General features: G+C 43.7%; 1 protein-coding gene across 9 annotated transcripts in view; it reads left to right on the forward strand.

Annotated features, from left to right (window-relative positions):
• Positions 1-18,137, forward strand: part of LOC139259841 (cytoplasmic dynein 1 intermediate chain 2-like) — a 141,279-nt gene that overhangs the window by 57,298 nt on the left and 65,844 nt on the right. The window lies entirely within an intron of this gene.

The raw sequence follows: 18,137 nt of genomic DNA on the forward strand, positions 1-18,137 counted from the left end.
TTGGCACTGTATGACAAACTTCGAGAGAATATAAACACAAATAATGCAGTCCTTATTAGGCCATGCATAACAATATGCAGCAGGATCGGGACCACCTTGCCCATGCCCACTGCCGGATTACTCTCTCCAACTCCTCACCAGAATCCAAACAGAAGTGGCTATAGCCGGGAATATTTTTGGTGTAGATCCATCATAAGGATGGTAGATTGCTTTGCATGAAGGATTCAAATGCTGAACAAATCTATTTAAACTGTGATTCAATACAAGCTATGCTTGTTGGGTTAGGTGGGAAGTGGAGTGGAGGAAGACGGTGAGAAGTTTGGCCACGGCTGGTTTCAGTTCAGAAGCATTTAATGTGTGAGTCACTCAGAGCCTTATAAATACACTCCAGAGGGAAGAAATAAAATTCTTCCTCCAGATCTCACACTTGACAGTAGTCTGCAACCTTTAAAGTATTTATCATGATCATTTCACTGTGAGCTAGGTCACAGGTGTAATTTACCTGGTCCCATAGTAAAATAGACTGAGCTTTTATAGCAGTTGCGGCAGTACTTGTACAGTATCCCAGTCATCGATTTGGCAGTCATTCTCCACGTTCTTTCTTAGCGGGGGAAACCAACCTGATGGGACTAATCTGGAATTCACACACCCTACCCTGTGACTTCAAATGTATGGTTGCACATAATCTTATTTTGCAAAGGTTTAACAAGGTCCAGATGGCATGTGACTAAACCCTTCATCAAAATTGGAATACAATTACAGGCAGTTGCTAAAGCAGACCATGGCCCCTTTCACATTGATCAATTCCCTCACTGAAGATCAGGTGTAGGCTGCTGAATTATAGCAGGTCACGTCTTGGACGGAGGGCTGAGATCCATGGTATATAGTATTCTGCCTCACAAAATTACATTGTTGCTTTCACACTTGATAATGGAAATCAGTATGACCCTGTCGAGATGGGGTGTCCGCCTGCAGTGCACAGTGCAGATAGATAACATAACCGTCAACTAACTGGCATATCAAACATTTTGAACAGGGCTGGTAAGTTTGCCTCTAGAACAGTTTCAGAACTTAGTACAGGCTAAATGCATGCTTGTGAACTGCCAATACTACAGTACTCAGCTATATCAACAGGAGAGAGCTGATGCTCCCTCTATCAGACTGGAGTCCAATTAATCCAGTGGTGCATGAATTAAGATCTACGATAATGGGAGGATCAAGTGCTATATCTGAACCTGAAGACATTCTCGTCGATAGGCTGGTTATTAAAATGCAATGACTGTTCAAGCAGAGTTTCCCACCATCACTGCTTTCCTCCCTAAGCATCTGCATTGAGCGGCTTCTCATCCTTGGTGACCTCCATCTCAATTCGTCATGCTCTCTCTCCTCTGACTTCACTACCCTTCTATCCTCCCTTAATCTCTCCCTCCATGGAAACTCCCCAACCCTTCTTCACGGCCACCCCCTCAACCGTGCCATCTTTCATGGCCTCACTACACCCATCATGTCAATCACAGATAAGGCCATCTCTGACCACTTCCTTGTATCGCTCTTCATCCCCAACCCCCCCCCCCCCCCCCGGAACCCTACTTCTTTCTGTGTCTTGCCCTGGAAAAAAAAACTCTCCCAACTCTCTTACAACTGCACTTATGAAATCCTAACTGTCCAGCCTTTGGCCCTCCATTCACCACAACATTTCTGCAGCCACCGATCTGCTCAACCACACCCTCACCACCACCTTTGATGCTCTAGTCCCTATTAAAACAATGACACTTTCTCACCCTGGCCTTTCCCCTGGTGTGACCCTCATCTTAGCACTCTTAAGTCCAAGGGATGCAGACTTGGAACGGATAGGCGGACAATTGGTCTCGACATTCACCGCCAGATCTGGCTATACCGCATAAAGCATTATCAGGTCCTGCTTTCATCTGCCAACAATGCTCACTATTTCAGAATCATAATGGAATCCAAAGACAAGCCCCAGTTTCTATTTGCAACACCTAGCTGCCTTCTTAAACCCCTCTCCCCTGTCTCCTACACCCTCATCTCCAACAACAAGTGTGCGAAGTTCATGGACTACTATGTCTCTAAGATTGAGATCATCTGTTCAGTTGCCTCTGCTACTTCCTATCCTTCCCCTAGCCCACCGGACCAAACTTCATCTAAGGTTCCCCCCTGCCCTAGCCCTGAACTTTCCACTTTCTCCAGTTTCTCTCCGATCTCCCCTCTTGACCTCTCTGCGCTCATCTTCCTGCTTCCTCAACCCTATTCCCACCAAACTGCTGACCACCCAACTTCCTTTTCTGGCTCCCATACTAGCTGACACTTGTTAATGGTTCTTTCTCCTCAGGTACTGTCCTCCTCTCCCTCAAATCTGCTGCCATCACTCCTCTCCAAAAAAACATCCCTTGACCCATCCATCCTTGCAAACTACCACCCCATCTCCAACTTCTCTTTCCTCTCTAAAGTCCGTGAATGTGTTGCCGCCACTCAAATCCGTGCCCATCTTTCCCGCAACTCCATGTTTGAATCCCTTCAATCTGGTTTCTGCCCCTGCCACAGTACTGAAGCGGCTCTCGTCCAAGTCACAAATGACATCCTTTGTGACAGTGACCAAAGGTAAATTATCCTTCCTCGTCCTTCCCTTTGTCTGCAGCCTTTGACATGGTTGACCAATCCATTCTCCTCCAACGTCTCTCCACCATCATCTAGCTGGGTGGGACTGCACTCGCCTGGGTACATTCTTAGCTATCCAGTCATAGCCAGAGAATCACCTGCAATGGCTTCTCTTCCCGCTCATGCATAGTTACCTCTGGTGTCTCCCAAGGATCTATTCTTGGCCCCCTCCTATATCTCATCTACATGCTGTCCTTTGGTGACATTATCCGAAAACATAGCGTCAGTTTCCACATGTATGCTGACGACACCCAGCTCTACCTCACCACCACTTCTCTCGACCCCTCCACAGTCTCTAAATTGTCAGATTGCTTGTCTGACATTCGTTACTGGATGAACAGAAATTTTCTCCAATTAAATATTGGGAAGACCAAAGCCATTGTCTTCGGTTCCCACCACAAACTCCGTTCTCTAGCCACTGACTCCTTTCCTCTCCCTAACATCTGTCTGAAGCTGAACCACACTGTTCGCAACTTTGATGTCATATTTGACCCTGAAATGTGCTTCTGATCATATATCCATGGCATAACTAAGACTGCCTATTTCCACCTCTGTAACATCGCCTGTCTCTGCACCGCCTCAGCTCATCCGCTGCTGAATCCCTCATCCACACCTTTGTTACCTCTAGACCTGACCATTCCAATGCGCTCCTGGCTGGCCTTCCGCGTTCTATCCCAGATAAACTTGAGGTCATTCGAAACGCAGCTACCCATGTCCTAACCTGCACCAAGTCAAGTTCACCCATCACCCCTTCCTTGTTAATCTACATTGACTCCCTGTTAAAAAAACGCCTCAATTTCAAAATTCTCATCCTTGTTTTCAACGTCCTCCATGGCTTTGCCCTTCCTTATCTCTGTAGTCTCCTCCATCCCCACAACCCACGAGATATCTGCGCTCCTTTTATTCTGCCCTCTTGAGCATCCCTGATCATAATCGCTCAATCATTGGTGGCTGTGCCCTCTGTTGCCTCGGCCCTAAGCTCTGGAATTCCCTCTCTTAACCTCTCCGCCTCTCTAACTCTCTTTCCTTCTTTAAGACGTGCCTTAAAACCTACCTCATTGACCAAGCTTTTGGTCAGCTGCCCTAATTTCTTCTTCTTTGACTATGTCAAAGTTTTGTCTTAATACTCCTGTGAAACAACTTGGGATGTTTTACTAAGTTAAAGGTGCTATATAAATACAAGTAGTTGTTATCAGTAGTAGATTTTCATTGCTTCGATGCCTGCAGAATGGAAAAAGTGCTATATGTGAGAAACTAAAGGAAATCCTTATTAGTCAGCAAATTGTGTTAGAGAAATTGATGTGATTGAAGGCCGATAAATCCCCAGCGCCTGATAGTCTGCATCCCAGAGTACTTAAGAAAGTGGCCCTAGAAATAGTGGATGCATTGGTGGTCATTTTCCAACATTCTGTAGACTCTGGATCAGTTCCTTTGGACTGGAGGGTAACTAATGTAACCCCACTTTTTATAAAAGGAGGAAGAGAGAAAACAGGGAATTATAGACCGGTCAACCTGACATCGGTGGTGGGGAAAATGTTGGAATCAATTATTAAAGATGTAATAGCAGCGCATTTGAAAAGCAGTGACAGGATCGGTCCAAGTCAGCATGGATTTATGAAAGGGAAATCATGCTTGACAAATCTTCTGGAATTTTTTGAGGGTGTAACTAGTAGAGTGGACAAGGGGGAGCCAGTGGATGTGGTGTATTTGGACTTTCAAAAGGCTTTTGACAAGGTCCCACACAAGACATTAGTGTGCAAAATTAAAGCACATGGTATTGGGGGTAATGTACTGATGTGGATAGAGAACTGGTTGGCAGACAGGAAGCTAAGAGTAGGAATAAATGGGTCCTTTTTAGAATGGCAGGCAGTGACTAGTGGGGTACCGCAAGGTTCAGTGCTGGGACCCCAGCTATTTACAATATACATTAATGATTTAGACGAAGGAATTTAATGTAATAGCTCCAAGTTTGCAGATGACACTAAGCTGGGTGGCGGTGTGAGCTGTGAGGAAGATGCTAAGAGGCTGCAGGGTGACTTGGACAGGTTAGGTGAGTGGGCAAATACATGGCAGATGCAGTATAATGTAGATAAATGTGAGGTTATCCACTTTGGTGGTAAAAACAGGAGGGCAGATTATTATCTGAATGGTGACAGATTAGTAAAAGGGAGGTGCAACGAGACCTGGGTGTCATGGTACATCACTCATTGAAAGTTGGCATACAGATACAGCAGGTGGTGAAGAAGGCAAATGGCATGTTGGCCTTCATAGCGAGAGGATTTGAGTATAGGAGATGGGAGGTCTTACTACATTTGTACGGGGCCTTGATGAGGCCACACCTTGAATATTGTGTGCAGTTTTGGTCTCCTAATCTGAGGAAGGACATTCTTGCTATTGAGGGAGTGCAGCGATGGTTCACCAGACTGATTCCCGGGATGACGGGACTGACATATGAAGAAAGACTGGATCGACAAGGCTTATATTCAATGGAATTTAGAAGAATGAGAGGGGATCTCATAGAAACATGTAACATTCTGACGGGATTGGACAGGTTAGATGCAGGAAGAATGTTCCCGATGTTGGGGAAGTCCAGAATCAGGGGTCACAGTCTTAGGATAAGGGGTAAGCCATTTAGGACTGAGATGAGGAGAAACTTCTTCACTCAGAGAGTTGTGAGCATGTGGAATTCTCTACCACAGAAAGTTGTTGAGGCTAGTTCGTTAGATATATTCAAAAGGGAGTTAGTTGTGGTCCTTACGGTTAAAGGGATCAAGGGGCATGGAGAGAAAACAGGAATGGAGTACTGAAGTTCATGATCAGCTCATGATCATATTGAATGGTGGTGCAGGCTCGAAGGCCCGAATGGCCTACTCCTGCACCTATTTTCTATGTTTCTATATGTTAAGTGAACTACAATAAGTTTCAACACACTTTGTAATTTGTTTTTTGTAATTCAAACTGATGACCAAGCAGCTGATAGCTAGCTGGATGGTTCGCTGCATTCTACATTGCTACTATATTGCAGGGAAGAAGCCTAGGGGGCAGGTTAAAGGATTTCTGTTCATTCCAAGGTTGCTTCCTGGGCATCTCAATCAAATTTTGAATTATAGTATTAGCAAGGCTGCCATGCAGAATAGTCCTGACAGAATTAGTAAGCTGTGCTGTTTAAATTTGACTGCTGCATACAACAATGTACAGATTTGTCCTGGCTACAGTTGTTATGGCTTCTCTTCAGGGCCTTTTGCCTCCTGAATTGCACTACATTGTAATCTTGTGCTGTGTATGGTGGCTGCTTAAGTAAAGAAGAGAGACAGATCTGTGTTTTTGAACTGATAAGCATCTGTCCACATCATAGTCTTATCCCTTCAGGCCCTGCAAAGCCTTAGGTTTTTGGGGTTTTATTGTAAATTGAGCATTTCTTAATTAGTACATTCAGTTTAGCCTTATATCAAAATAAACCGGTGACAATGATGCAAGGTACAGGGCTGCATAGTATGTGGGAGTTGCAGATCACATTGCAGCATCGCATTTCTACAATGTTGCGATTGGTTTATTCCAGAACCAGTTGAGCTATGTTTTGCTTCTATAGCATGTGGAGGATTTTTATATTTTATGAAGATGACTTTATATCAGATTATTTTTTAATCCAGATAATATTGAAATGTGCTATGACGGCTTTGTGTTAAACATCAACAGAACTTCAAAATTCTTCACACCTGGCAATAGTATTCCCCCTTCTTGAGCTTGCCACTTAAAAAAGATACTCTATAAAATAAGTAATGTAAATGTGCCATAATGTTTTGAAGCTGTTTTCTTGTAAATTACTTTAAACATACCAGGAACACTCTCTCTGAAATTAGTTCAGTCAACAGCATATTAAGATCATATGATGAACTTTATGTTAAAAGTATCATTGATTTAGAAGTGCTAATTTGTGATTAATGCAGTTTGCACATCCTTGAAAATAAAGATCCAGTTGATCCTTTTTGCTATGTTCTGCCAATTAATATCATAAACATTCATGGAAATACAATAAGAGCAGCTAATAGATTTATCAGATTCTGGTCTACAGAGAAAATGTTAAATGCCCAATAGGAGTCAAACTAGAAATATTTTAATTAGTCAGTCAGACAGTGCTAAAACCATTGGAAGTATATTGTTAACTCGCATCCTGTTTCAGTCACTCAGTATTATGCAGTTATTTAGTAAACTTTAATGGAAAAGCCTTGTTCCTCCTTTGTTCTAGTGAGTATTCTTACTTTAAAAATTGGGGGGAGAAGCTTGCCAAGAGTGCAAAAACAGAGACATTTTTGCTAAAGCCTAGGGCTGTAGTTAACCTATAATTACATCAGTGTCACATCTTGGCAACTGTTGACATTTTTTTATATCCCAGTAGAGCTGCAGAGATACTCCTTACCTGTGGGGTTATGTGTTAACTCAGTTCCTGTACAAATGTTACAATTTCCTGTATGCTTATTGCATTTTTTTAAATGGAAGCAATCTGTTAGTGCACTACAAGACAAGAATGAACATTTAGGCTGGAACTGAGTATAAATTGATATACTTGTTAGTACAGTATATTCTTTTAATGCACATTTTTTTTAAGTTCAAGTACAAAGCATTCAAAAGAGAGTTTTGATCAGTAGCTTTAGCAACTCTTAATACAAGAACTACAGCCCAAATTGTGACTGACTTTGTGTTTTAAACAAAACCAGATGTTTATTCTATTCCATAACTTCAAGAGTCCAGTACATATAATTGGATAACTACAACACTATATTTTAAAATGTGAATTATAAAACTAACTATATTTAAGAAACTAGAAATTAGGAACCCATATTCGATCCAGGCGGAATAGTATTTAAAAGTTATGCATTAACTGACTATATACATAAAGATTTTTATCGGGGTGTTTCTTCTGGGTCTGCACCCAGGCGCACTAGGTTGCCTGAGCACAGTGAATATTGGAAAAACAGAAGAGTTGGAGCAACTGCCGATAAAGGAACGCGCCTGATTTTCCTCCTATTAACTTAACTGGATAGAAAATCTAGTGGAATTCTTTACAGGTATGTGTTGCGACCCACCTAATTTTCTGATATTCACTGTGCTCATACAATCTACCTATCACAGGCCAAAGATGTGTTATTATCCAGGAATAATAAATCTAATAATGCTGTAGTAATTGTTTTTAATTTGAGGCAGTGGTTTTTATTCAATTGTTGACCAACAGTATCTGCGCTGTATTCATGTGATTAACATTACTTACATTATTTTTTTTACATTGCTGTTTAATTCTTTGAGGGCTAGAATCAGCCAGCACAGAAGAGGTCATGCAGCCCATTGTGCCTGGGCCGGCTCTTTGAAAGCTATCCAATCAGTCCCAGTTCCCTGTCCTGGAAATTTTTCCTTTTTAAATTAAGATATTTGGTTACATTTGTCAATATTCTGGGGATTTTGAATACAAATCAATGTATTATTTCCAACGTATCAATTATTACATGACAGCAACAACAACTTCCAATGTAACATCAATGTAATTTAATACTATTAATGATGTGAAAAAAATCAATTCTTAATTCTTCTTCTTACCCATCATGGGAATAATAACTTTCTGTGTATGTTGCATGATAGATTTACTTAAACAATACTGAATTTGAAGATACAGATATCAAGGGTTCTACCAACTTAAGCTGTTGCTCAATCATTGATATAGCAAAATAAAAGCGCTTGAATTACATGCACACTTTCAAATAGTTGCCATTAAATGCCATACTCCATTTACTGATTTGAAATTAAAATACAAAGCTGCTTTAACATCCTCTAAACTTCTAACTGATGAGCTAAATAGTTTACAAACTAGTTTAAAGGATTAATCCAGAATAGGGTTCTGCAGTGACCTTATTCTAGTACAACCACACAGATAGATGTACACTAGGTTGCCTAAGCACAGTGAATATTGGAGCAATTGCCTATAAAGGAACGCGCCTGATTTTCCTCCTATTATTTTAATTGGAAAGTAAATCTGGTGGAATCACTGAAGATGAACTACTTTGTGAGACTCAAGATAATCCAAAGATGGACACATTTGCAGCTGTAAACAGCATTTACTGTATTACATGAAAACTAGAGACAGGCCAGTGTGAATGCTGAATAGTCTATCTTTGTGGGAGCAGATATTTGTCGTCTTGCTTCTATCATTCTCTCTGTCAGAGTGCTGAACAAACTAGCAGGGAATGTCATCCATTGCATCAATTTCATTATTTCAGTGTTACTGCTTTTAATCCATCTCAATATGTTGCTACCGCAACAAACAGCTTGTAATTGTATAGTATGTAATAAGATGTAGCCAAAATACCTCAGAGAAGAAAATAACCAGATACTGAGCAATAATGGATGATGGATTGCAGATAGTAACTAAAGGGATGATTAGAGGAAGGTTTTGAGGGTTGTTAAATATGTAAACCTGTAAATACCTTGTTTAACCACCAGAGGGCTCATCCCCTGGTGTCCCAAGGGATCCACAATCTTTGAGCTTACAGTATCTGGTCAGATTCTTTATTCAAGACATAACAACTGGCGACGAAATACAGATAACGAACCCCACCGCAACAAAGCAGAGAACCGTGGGCATCCTGGAGAAATTTTCGGAGGGAGATGATTGGGAAATCTTCGTGGAGCGACTCGACCAATACTTCGTGGCCAACGAGCTGGAAGGAGAAGCGAACGCTGCCAAACGAAGAACGATCCTCCTCACCGTTTGCGGGGCACCAACGTATGGCCTCATGAAAAATCTGCTCACTCCAGCGAAACCCACAGAGAAGTCGTACGATGATTTGTGCACACTGGTCCGGGAGCATCTAAACCCGAAGGAAAGTGTTCTAATGGTGAGGTACCGGTTCTACACGTACAAGAGGTTTGAAGACCAGGAAGTGGCAAGCTACGTCGCTGAGCTAAGGCGCCTTGCAGGACATTGCAAATTTGAAGGACACTTGGAGTACATGCTCAGGGACTTCTTTGTAGTTGACATTGGCAATGAAGTAATACTTCGCAAACTTTTGACTGTAGAGACCCCAACCTTGAGTAAAGCCATAGCTATAGCCCAGGTGTTCATCGCCACCAGTGACAATACCAAACAAATCTCTCAGCACACGAGTGCTGCTGCAAGTACTGTGGACAAAGTAATGTTGTTTTCGAATCGTAATGTACAGGGCAGGACTCGCATGCTTGCAGCTGCACGTCTGCAGATGTCTGAGTTCACCATCAAGGGTGGTGAATGCAAGGCCATTAACACCTTGATGGCGCTGTGGAGGTGATCATCGTTTCCATTCATGCCGCTTCAAAGGTATACGTTTGCAAGAGGTGTGGAACAATGGGACACCTCCAACGTATGTGCAGGCGAGCTGCAAACCCTGCTAATCCTGCAAACCACTATGTTGCAGAGGAGGACAGAGCCACGGTGGATCACAACGAACCAGAGCCTCAGACTGAGGAGTCAGAGGTATATGGGGTGCACACATTTACACAAAGTGTCCCCCGATAATGCTGAAGGTTGAATTAAATTGACTCGCAGTGTCAATGGAGCCGGACACAGGCGCGAGCCAGTCCATAATGAGCAAAAAGACTTGTGATAAATTGTGGTGCAGCAAGGCCTCAAGGCCAGTCCTGACTCCCATTTGTACTAAACTGAGAACGTACTCAAAGGAACTGATTCCCATAATCGGCAGTGCTACCGTAAAGGTCTCCTACGATGGAGCGGTGCATAATTTACCACTCTGGCTAGTACCGTGCGATGGCCCCACGCTGTTCGGCAGGAGCTGACTGGGAAAGATACGCTGGAAATGCGACGACTTCCGAGCGCTCTCCGCCAACGACACTTCATGTGCCCAGGTCCTAAACAAGTTCCCCTTGCTGTTCGAACCGGGTATCGGGAAGTTCCAAGGAGCAAAAGTGCAGATCCATTTGATTCCGGGGGCACGACCCATCCATCACAAGGCGAGAGCGGTACTGTACATGATGAGAGAGAGGTTGGAGATCAAGCTGGACTGACTGCAACGAGAGGGCATCATTTCGCCAATTGAATTCAACGGGTGGGCTAATCCGATTGTTCCAGTCCTCAAGGAAGATGACACCGTCAGAATCTGTGGTGATTACAAAGTAACTATCAATCGTTTCTCCCTGCAGGGTCAATACCCGCTACCAAAGGCAGACGAACTATTTGCGACGCTGGCGGGAGGAAAAATGTTCATGAAGCTGGACTTGACCTCGGCCTACATGACACCAGAGCTGGAGGAATCATCAAAGGGCCTCACCTGCATCAACACGCACAAAGGTCTCTTCATTTACAACAGATGCCCGTTTGGAATTCGATCAGCTGTGGCGATATTCTAGAGAAACATGGAAAGCTTGCTGAAATTGGTCCCGCGCACTGTGGTCTTCCAGGACGACATCTTGGTTACAGGTCTGGACACCGTCGAACACTTGCAGAACCTGGAGGAGGTTCTTAGTCAGCTTAATCGTGTGGGGCTCAGGTTAAAATGCTCGACATGCGTTTTCCTGCCGCCTGAAGTGGAGTTCCTGGGGAGAAGAATTGCAGCGGATGGCATCAGGCCCACCGATTCGAAGACGGAAGCAATCAAGAACACACCGAGACCACAGAACGTGACAGAGATGCAGTCGTTTCTAGGCAGTTATAATGGGTGACTTTAATATGCACATAGATTGGGCTAACCAAACTGGAAGCAATACGGTGGAGGAGGATTTCCTGGAGTGCATAAGGGATGGTTTTCTAGACCAATATGTCGAGGAACCAACTAGGGGGGGAGGCCATCTTAGACTGGGTGTTGTGTAATGAGAGAGGATTAATTAGCAATCTCGTTGTGCGAGGCCCCTTGGGGAAGAGTGACCATAATATGGTGGAATTCTGCATTAGGATGGAGAATGAAACAGTTAATTCAGAGACCATGGTCCAGAACTTAAAGATGGGTAACTTTGAAGGTATGAGGCGTGAATTGGCTAGGATAGATTGGCGAATGATACTTAAGGGGTTGGCTGTGGATGGGCAATGGCAGACATTTAGAGACCGCATGGATGAACTACAACAATTGTACATTCCTGTCTGGCGTAAAAATAAAAAAGGGAAGGTGGCTCAACCGTGGCTATCAAGGGAAATCAGGGATAGTATTAAAGCCAAGGAAGTGGCATACAAATTGGCCAGAAATAGCAGCGAACCCGGGGACTGGGAGAAATTTAGAACTCAGCAGAGGAGGACAAAGGGTTTGATTAGGGCAGGGAAAATGGAGTACGAGAAGAAGCTTGCAGGGACCATTAAGACGGACTGCAAAAGTTTCTATAGATCTGTAAAGAGAAAAAGGTTAGTAAAGACAAACGTAGGTCCCCTGCAGTCAGAATCCGGGGAAGTCATAAAAGGGAACAAAGAAATGGCAGACCAATTGAACAAGTACTTTGGTTCGGTATTCACTAAGGAGGACACAAACAATCTTCCGGATATAAAAGGGGCCAGAGGGTCTAGTAAGGAGGAGGAACTGAGGGAAATCCTTATTAGTCGGGAAATTGTGTTGGGGAAATTGATGGGATTGAAGGCTGATAAATCCCCAGGGCCTGATGGACTGCATCCCAGAGTACTTAAGGAGGTGGCCTTGGAAATAGCGGATGCATTGACAGTCATTTTCCAACATTCCATTGACTCTGGATCAGTTCCTATGGAGTGGAGGGTAGCCAATGTAACCCCACTTTTTAAAAAAGGAGGGAGAGAGATAACAGGGAATTATAGACCGGTCAGCCTGACATCAGTAGTGGGTAAAATGATGGAATCAATTATTAAAGATGTCATAGCAGCGCATTTGGAAAGAGGTGACATGATAGGTCCAAGTCAGCATGGATTTGTGAAAGGGAAATCATGCTTGACAAATCTTCTGGAATTTTTTGAGGATGTTTCCAGTAGAGTGGACAAGGGAGAACCAGTTGATATGGTATATTTGGACTTTCAGAAGGCTTTCGACAAGGTCCCACACAAGAGATTAATGTGCAAAGTTAAAGCACATGGGATTGGGGGTAGTGTGCTGACATGGATTGAGAACTGGTTGTCAGACAGGAAGCAAAGAGTAGGAGTAAATGGGTACTTTTCAGAATGGCAGGCAGTGACTAGTGGGGTACCGCAAGGTTCTGTGCTGGGGCCCCAGCTGTTTACATTGTACATTAATGATTTAGACGAGGGGATTAAATGTAGTATCTCCAAATTTGCGGATGACACTAAGTTGGGTGGCAGTGTGAGCTGCGAGGAGGATGCTATGAGGCTGCAGAGTGACTTGGATAGGTTAGGTGAGTGGGCAAATGCATGGCAGATGAAGTATAATGTGGATAAATGTGAGGTTATCTACTTTGGTGGTAAAAACAGAGAGACAGACTATTATCTGAATGGTGACAGATTAGGAAAAGGGGAGATGCAACGAGACCTGGGTGTCATGGTACATCAGTCATTGAAGGTTGGCATGCAGGTACAGCAGGCGGTTAAGAAAGCAAACGGCATGTTGGCCTTCATAGCGAGGGGATTTGAGTACAGGGGCAGGGAGGTGTTGCTACAGTTGTACAGGGCCTTGGTGAGGCCACACCTGGAGTATTGTGTACAAGTTTGGTCTCCTAACTTGAGGAAGGACATTCTTGCTATTGAGGGAGTGCAGCGAAGGTTCGCCAGACTGATTCTCGGGATGGCGGGACTGACCTATCAAGAAAGACTGGATCAACTGCGCTTGTATTCACTGGAGTTCAGAAGAATGAGAGGGGACCTCATAGAAACGTCTAAAATTCTGACGGGTTTAGACAGGTTAGATGCAGGAAGAATGTTCCCAATGTTGGGGAAGTCCAGAACCAGGGGTCACAGTCTAAGGATAAGGGGGAAGCCATTTAGGACCGAGATGAGGAGAAACTTCTTCACCCAGAGAGTGGTGAACCTGTGGAATTCTCTACCACAGAAAGTTGTTGAGGCCAATTCACTAAATATATTCAAAAAGGAGTTAGATGAAGTCCTTATTACTAGGGGGATCAAGGGGTATGGCGAGAAAGCAGAATGGGGTACTGAAGTTGCATGTTCAGCCATGAACTCATTGAATGGCGGTGCAGGCTAGAAGGGCCGAATGGCCTACTCCTGCACCTATTTTCTATGTTTCTAGGACTCCTGAAATACTTTGGTCACTTCTTACTGGGTCTTAGCATACTGTTAGAACCACTGCACTCTTTACTGCATAAAGGAGATGAATGGGTATGGGGCAAAAACCAAGAAAATGCCTTCGTGAAAGGTAGGAAACTGTTATGCTCAAACAAATTGCTTGTGTTGTCTGATCCATGTAAGCGTTTGGTACTAGCACGTGATGCGTCGTCATACGGTGTCGGGTGTGTATTGCAACAAGCTAATGAATCTGGGAAATTGCAACCGGTTGCTTATGCATCCAGAAGTCTGTCTAAGGCTGAGAGGGCCTACAGCATGATTGAAAAAGAAGCATTAGCATGTGTTTATGGGGTAAAGAAAATGCATCAATATCTGTTTAGGCTCAAATTTGAATTGGAAACTGACCATAAGCCACTGATATCCCTCTTTTCTGAAAGTAAGGGGATAAATACGAATGCATCGGCCCGCATCCAGAGATGGGCGCTCACGTTGTTCGCATACAACTACGCCATCCGCCACAGGCCAGGCACAGAAAACTGTGGGATGCTCTCAGTAGGCTGCCATTGCCCACCACAGGGGTGGAGATGGCACAGCCCGCAGATTTAGTTATGGTAATGGAAGCATTCTAGAGTGAGAAATCACCTGTTACCGCCCGACAGATTAGAACCTGGACGAGCCAGGACCCTTTACTGTCCTTAGTTAAAAAAAACTGTGTGCTCCATGGGAGTTGGTCTAATGTAGAGATTCAGGAAGAAATAAAGCCGTACCAGAGGCGCAGCGATGAAATGTCTATATAGGCAGACTGTCTCCTATGGGGTAATCGGGTAGTGGTGCCAAAAAAGGGCAGGGACACTTTCATTAGTGACCTCCACAGTACCCACGCAGGCATTATAATGATGAAAGCGATAGCCAGATCCCATGTGTGGTAGCCCGGTATCGATGCAGACTTAGAGTCTTGCGTGCACAAATGTAACACATGTTCACAGTTAAGCAATGCACCTAAGTTTATGGTCCTGGCCCTCCAAACCGTGACCCAGGGTCCATGTCGACTATGCAGTCCCATTCTTGGGAAAAATGTTCCTTATGATTGTAGATGCGTACTCCAAATGGATTGAATGTGAGATAATGTTGACAAGCACGTCCGCTGCCACCATTGAAAGCCTGCGGGCCATGTTTGCCACGCACGGCCTGCCTGATATCCTTGTGAGTGACAATGGGCCGTGCTTCACCAGTGCGGAGTTCAAAGAGTTCATGACCCGCAATGGGATCAAACATGTCACATCTGCCCCGTTTAAATCAGCGTCCAATGGTCAGGCAGAGCGAGCAGTGCAAACAATCAAGCAGAGCTTGAAGAGGGTAATTGAAGGCTCTCTGCAGACTCGCCTATCCCGAGTCTTACTTAGTTACCACACAAGACCCCACTCGCTCACTGGGGTTCCCCCTGCTGAACTGCTCATGAAAAGGGCACTTAAGACAAGGCTCTTGCTAGTTCACCCTGTTCTACATGAACAGGTAGAGAGCAGTCTACATGAACAGGTAGAGAGCAGGTGGCTTCAACAGAATACATATCATGATCGCGCAAATATGTCACACGAAATTGAGATGAATGATCCTGTATTTGTATTGAACAATGGACAAGGTCCCAAGTGGCTTCCCGGCACTGTCGTGGCCAAAGCGGGGAGTAGGGTGTTTCTGGTCAAACTCACCTGCAGAAAACACTTGGACCAAACCAAACTCAGATTCACGAACTATCCAGAACAACCCACAATAGACTCTACCTTTTTCGGCCCCCCAACACATATACAAGTGGCAAACAAGTGGTTGACCACGAAGCAGAACCCATCACCAGCAGCAGCCCAGCAGGACTCACCACACCCAGCAACCCTGCAAGGCCAGCTGCGCAGCAGCCCAGCGAGGGTCCAACAAACGACTCGCCAAAACCAGCATTTGCACCGAGACGATCAACCAGGGAAAGGAAGGCCACAGATCAACTCACATTGTAAATAGTTACACGATTGACTTTTTGGGGGCGAAGAGGAGAGAAGTGTTGTTACATATGTAAACCTGTAAATACCTTGTTTAACCACCAGAGGGCTCATCCCCTGGAGTCCCAAAGGATCCCACAATCCCTTGGGAGCACCTGTACATAAGGAGGCCTCACATGCTGGAGAGGCACTCTGGAGACCTGAATAAAGGACTACGGTCACATATTACTTTGAGCTTATCTGGTCAGATTCTTTTCTCAAGACATAACAAGGATGATATTTAATCAGGGCAGCAGGATTTAGGGAGAATGTTATGGTGTGGCAGCTGAAAGCTCCAAGATTGAAGCAGCAGCCAAAGAGGAGTACACAAAGGAGGCCAGGGTCGGACAAGTAGCAGGCATATGCTTGAACGTATGCAGGTGCTGGACTTCTGGATGGATTGCAATTTATGAAAGGCAACACGAGACTGGCATGGAGGGTGTTGAAGTAATTCACTTTGGAGTTGGCAAAGGCATGGATAAAGATTTCAGCGACAATGGGGATGAGGTAGAGTAAGAGGTAAGCGGTATTCAAATGGAAATAGGTGCAGTCTTGGTGATCGCTAAGATGTGTGGTTTGAAATAAAAACAGAAAAAGCTGAAAATCTCAGGTCAGGCAGCATCTGTGGAGAGAAACAGAGTTGACATTTCAGGTCGACGATCCTTCATCAGAACTGTGTGATTTGAAGCTCAGTTTGGTTAAACAGGACACTGACACCATTGGGCTCAATGTGATTAAATAGCCAAGAAGGATGGAGATGGGGCTATAGAACAGTGTTTTTGGTGAGGGTTGAACAGGATGCCTTTGGTTTTGCTGGTCCGGTGTTGAAAGAATGTCTTACCAGTGCAGGACTCGATGTCAGGCAAAAATCAATAATTGTTTACATATATTCTGTGTTGAGAAGCCATTTGCATTGGTTGGAAGTGTTTTGAGGATCAATTAGAGAAGGATAGGTCCCAACACCCAAGCCTTTATGGAACCTGATGTGTATACTTGTATATACTAGAAATTTAGGCCATCTTTGGGTTGAAAATAGTGTAATTATCTTGTATGGGAATCATTGCATTGCATGTACTGTACATGTTCTTAGCCCGTCTATTCTGGATTCTTCAGTGTTTGGCTCTTTCCAGCTCCTGGTCACTTTCTACCCCTCTCAAACCCTGGCCTTCTGCTTCTTAGTTGTATGCAGAGGTAGCAGTTTAAAATCAAATTTAACAAACCCTCGGAGTCAGACTGGTGGACGGTCTTAGATTGGAAGAGGGGGAGGAGAGGAGAGAGAGAAGTCATGATTTTTCCCCCTCCTTTTTTGGCTGGAAAGTGCCTTAAATGCAAGTGTATATTGTTTTGTTGTGCGACTCTAAAATCGTAGCCTCCTCATGGAATTTTCTGCCCTTAACTCTAAGATCTCTTAAACATCCCCTGCTAAGATGTCTCTTTTATTTACAGATTAAAGCAGATTTCTAAATATTGCTGAGGTAGGAATATTGTTTGGTGCTATCCCTCCACACTATTCTGCTAAATTGACATACGGGATGGGTGTGTTTAAGGGATGCCTGGCTAAATAGCTTGGAACTCCATATTTTGTTTGAAAATTAGAGGGATATTGTACACTGATATTAGACTTTATTCAAACCACTGAAAAATTGGAAGTACATTGGAATAGAAATCAGTAATTAGAAAACATGCTGAAAGTTGTTTGGCATCTTGTTCTTTTTTGGGAGTAGTCAATGCTTGCCTTTCTAAATACATCTTCCATTGTATTTAACACTTGTTTTCCTTATAGTTCTTTGTCAAGCACTCCTAACCCATACAACTTCCCTAATTTTAATAGGACTTATAGTTACTTGGTAAAATTATGCTTCAGCACTGGAAAATTCACTAAGGAATTTCTTGAGACCTGGTAGGAAAGTCTATGAGAAATTTCTCAGTGTGGGTATCTTTCTTTTTCCGTATGTCAGAGAGCTGACCTTTTCTTTAAAATAAAACACAAAGCTAGCAGCCACATGGACACGGAACCTCTTCTCTTTTCATTCCACTGGTCACCATCACAGGTGCTCCTTACTTACTCTTAGTTTGGTTTACCTTTTGGATTTTTGTTATACCTATTCATTTTATCCTTTCCCATTCCTTGTTTCTTTAGCTGTGTTATTTTTGTAATACAGGTACAATGTCCGGAATCCGGCAACCTTGGGATCAAGACCGTGCTGGTTTTTGAATTTTTCCGGATTTTGGACAAGAAAATCAATATGTCCGAA

This window comes from Pristiophorus japonicus, chromosome 3 (assembly GCF_044704955.1).
Source record: "Pristiophorus japonicus isolate sPriJap1 chromosome 3, sPriJap1.hap1, whole genome shotgun sequence".
Lineage (NCBI taxonomy): Eukaryota > Metazoa > Chordata > Chondrichthyes > Pristiophoridae > Pristiophorus > Pristiophorus japonicus.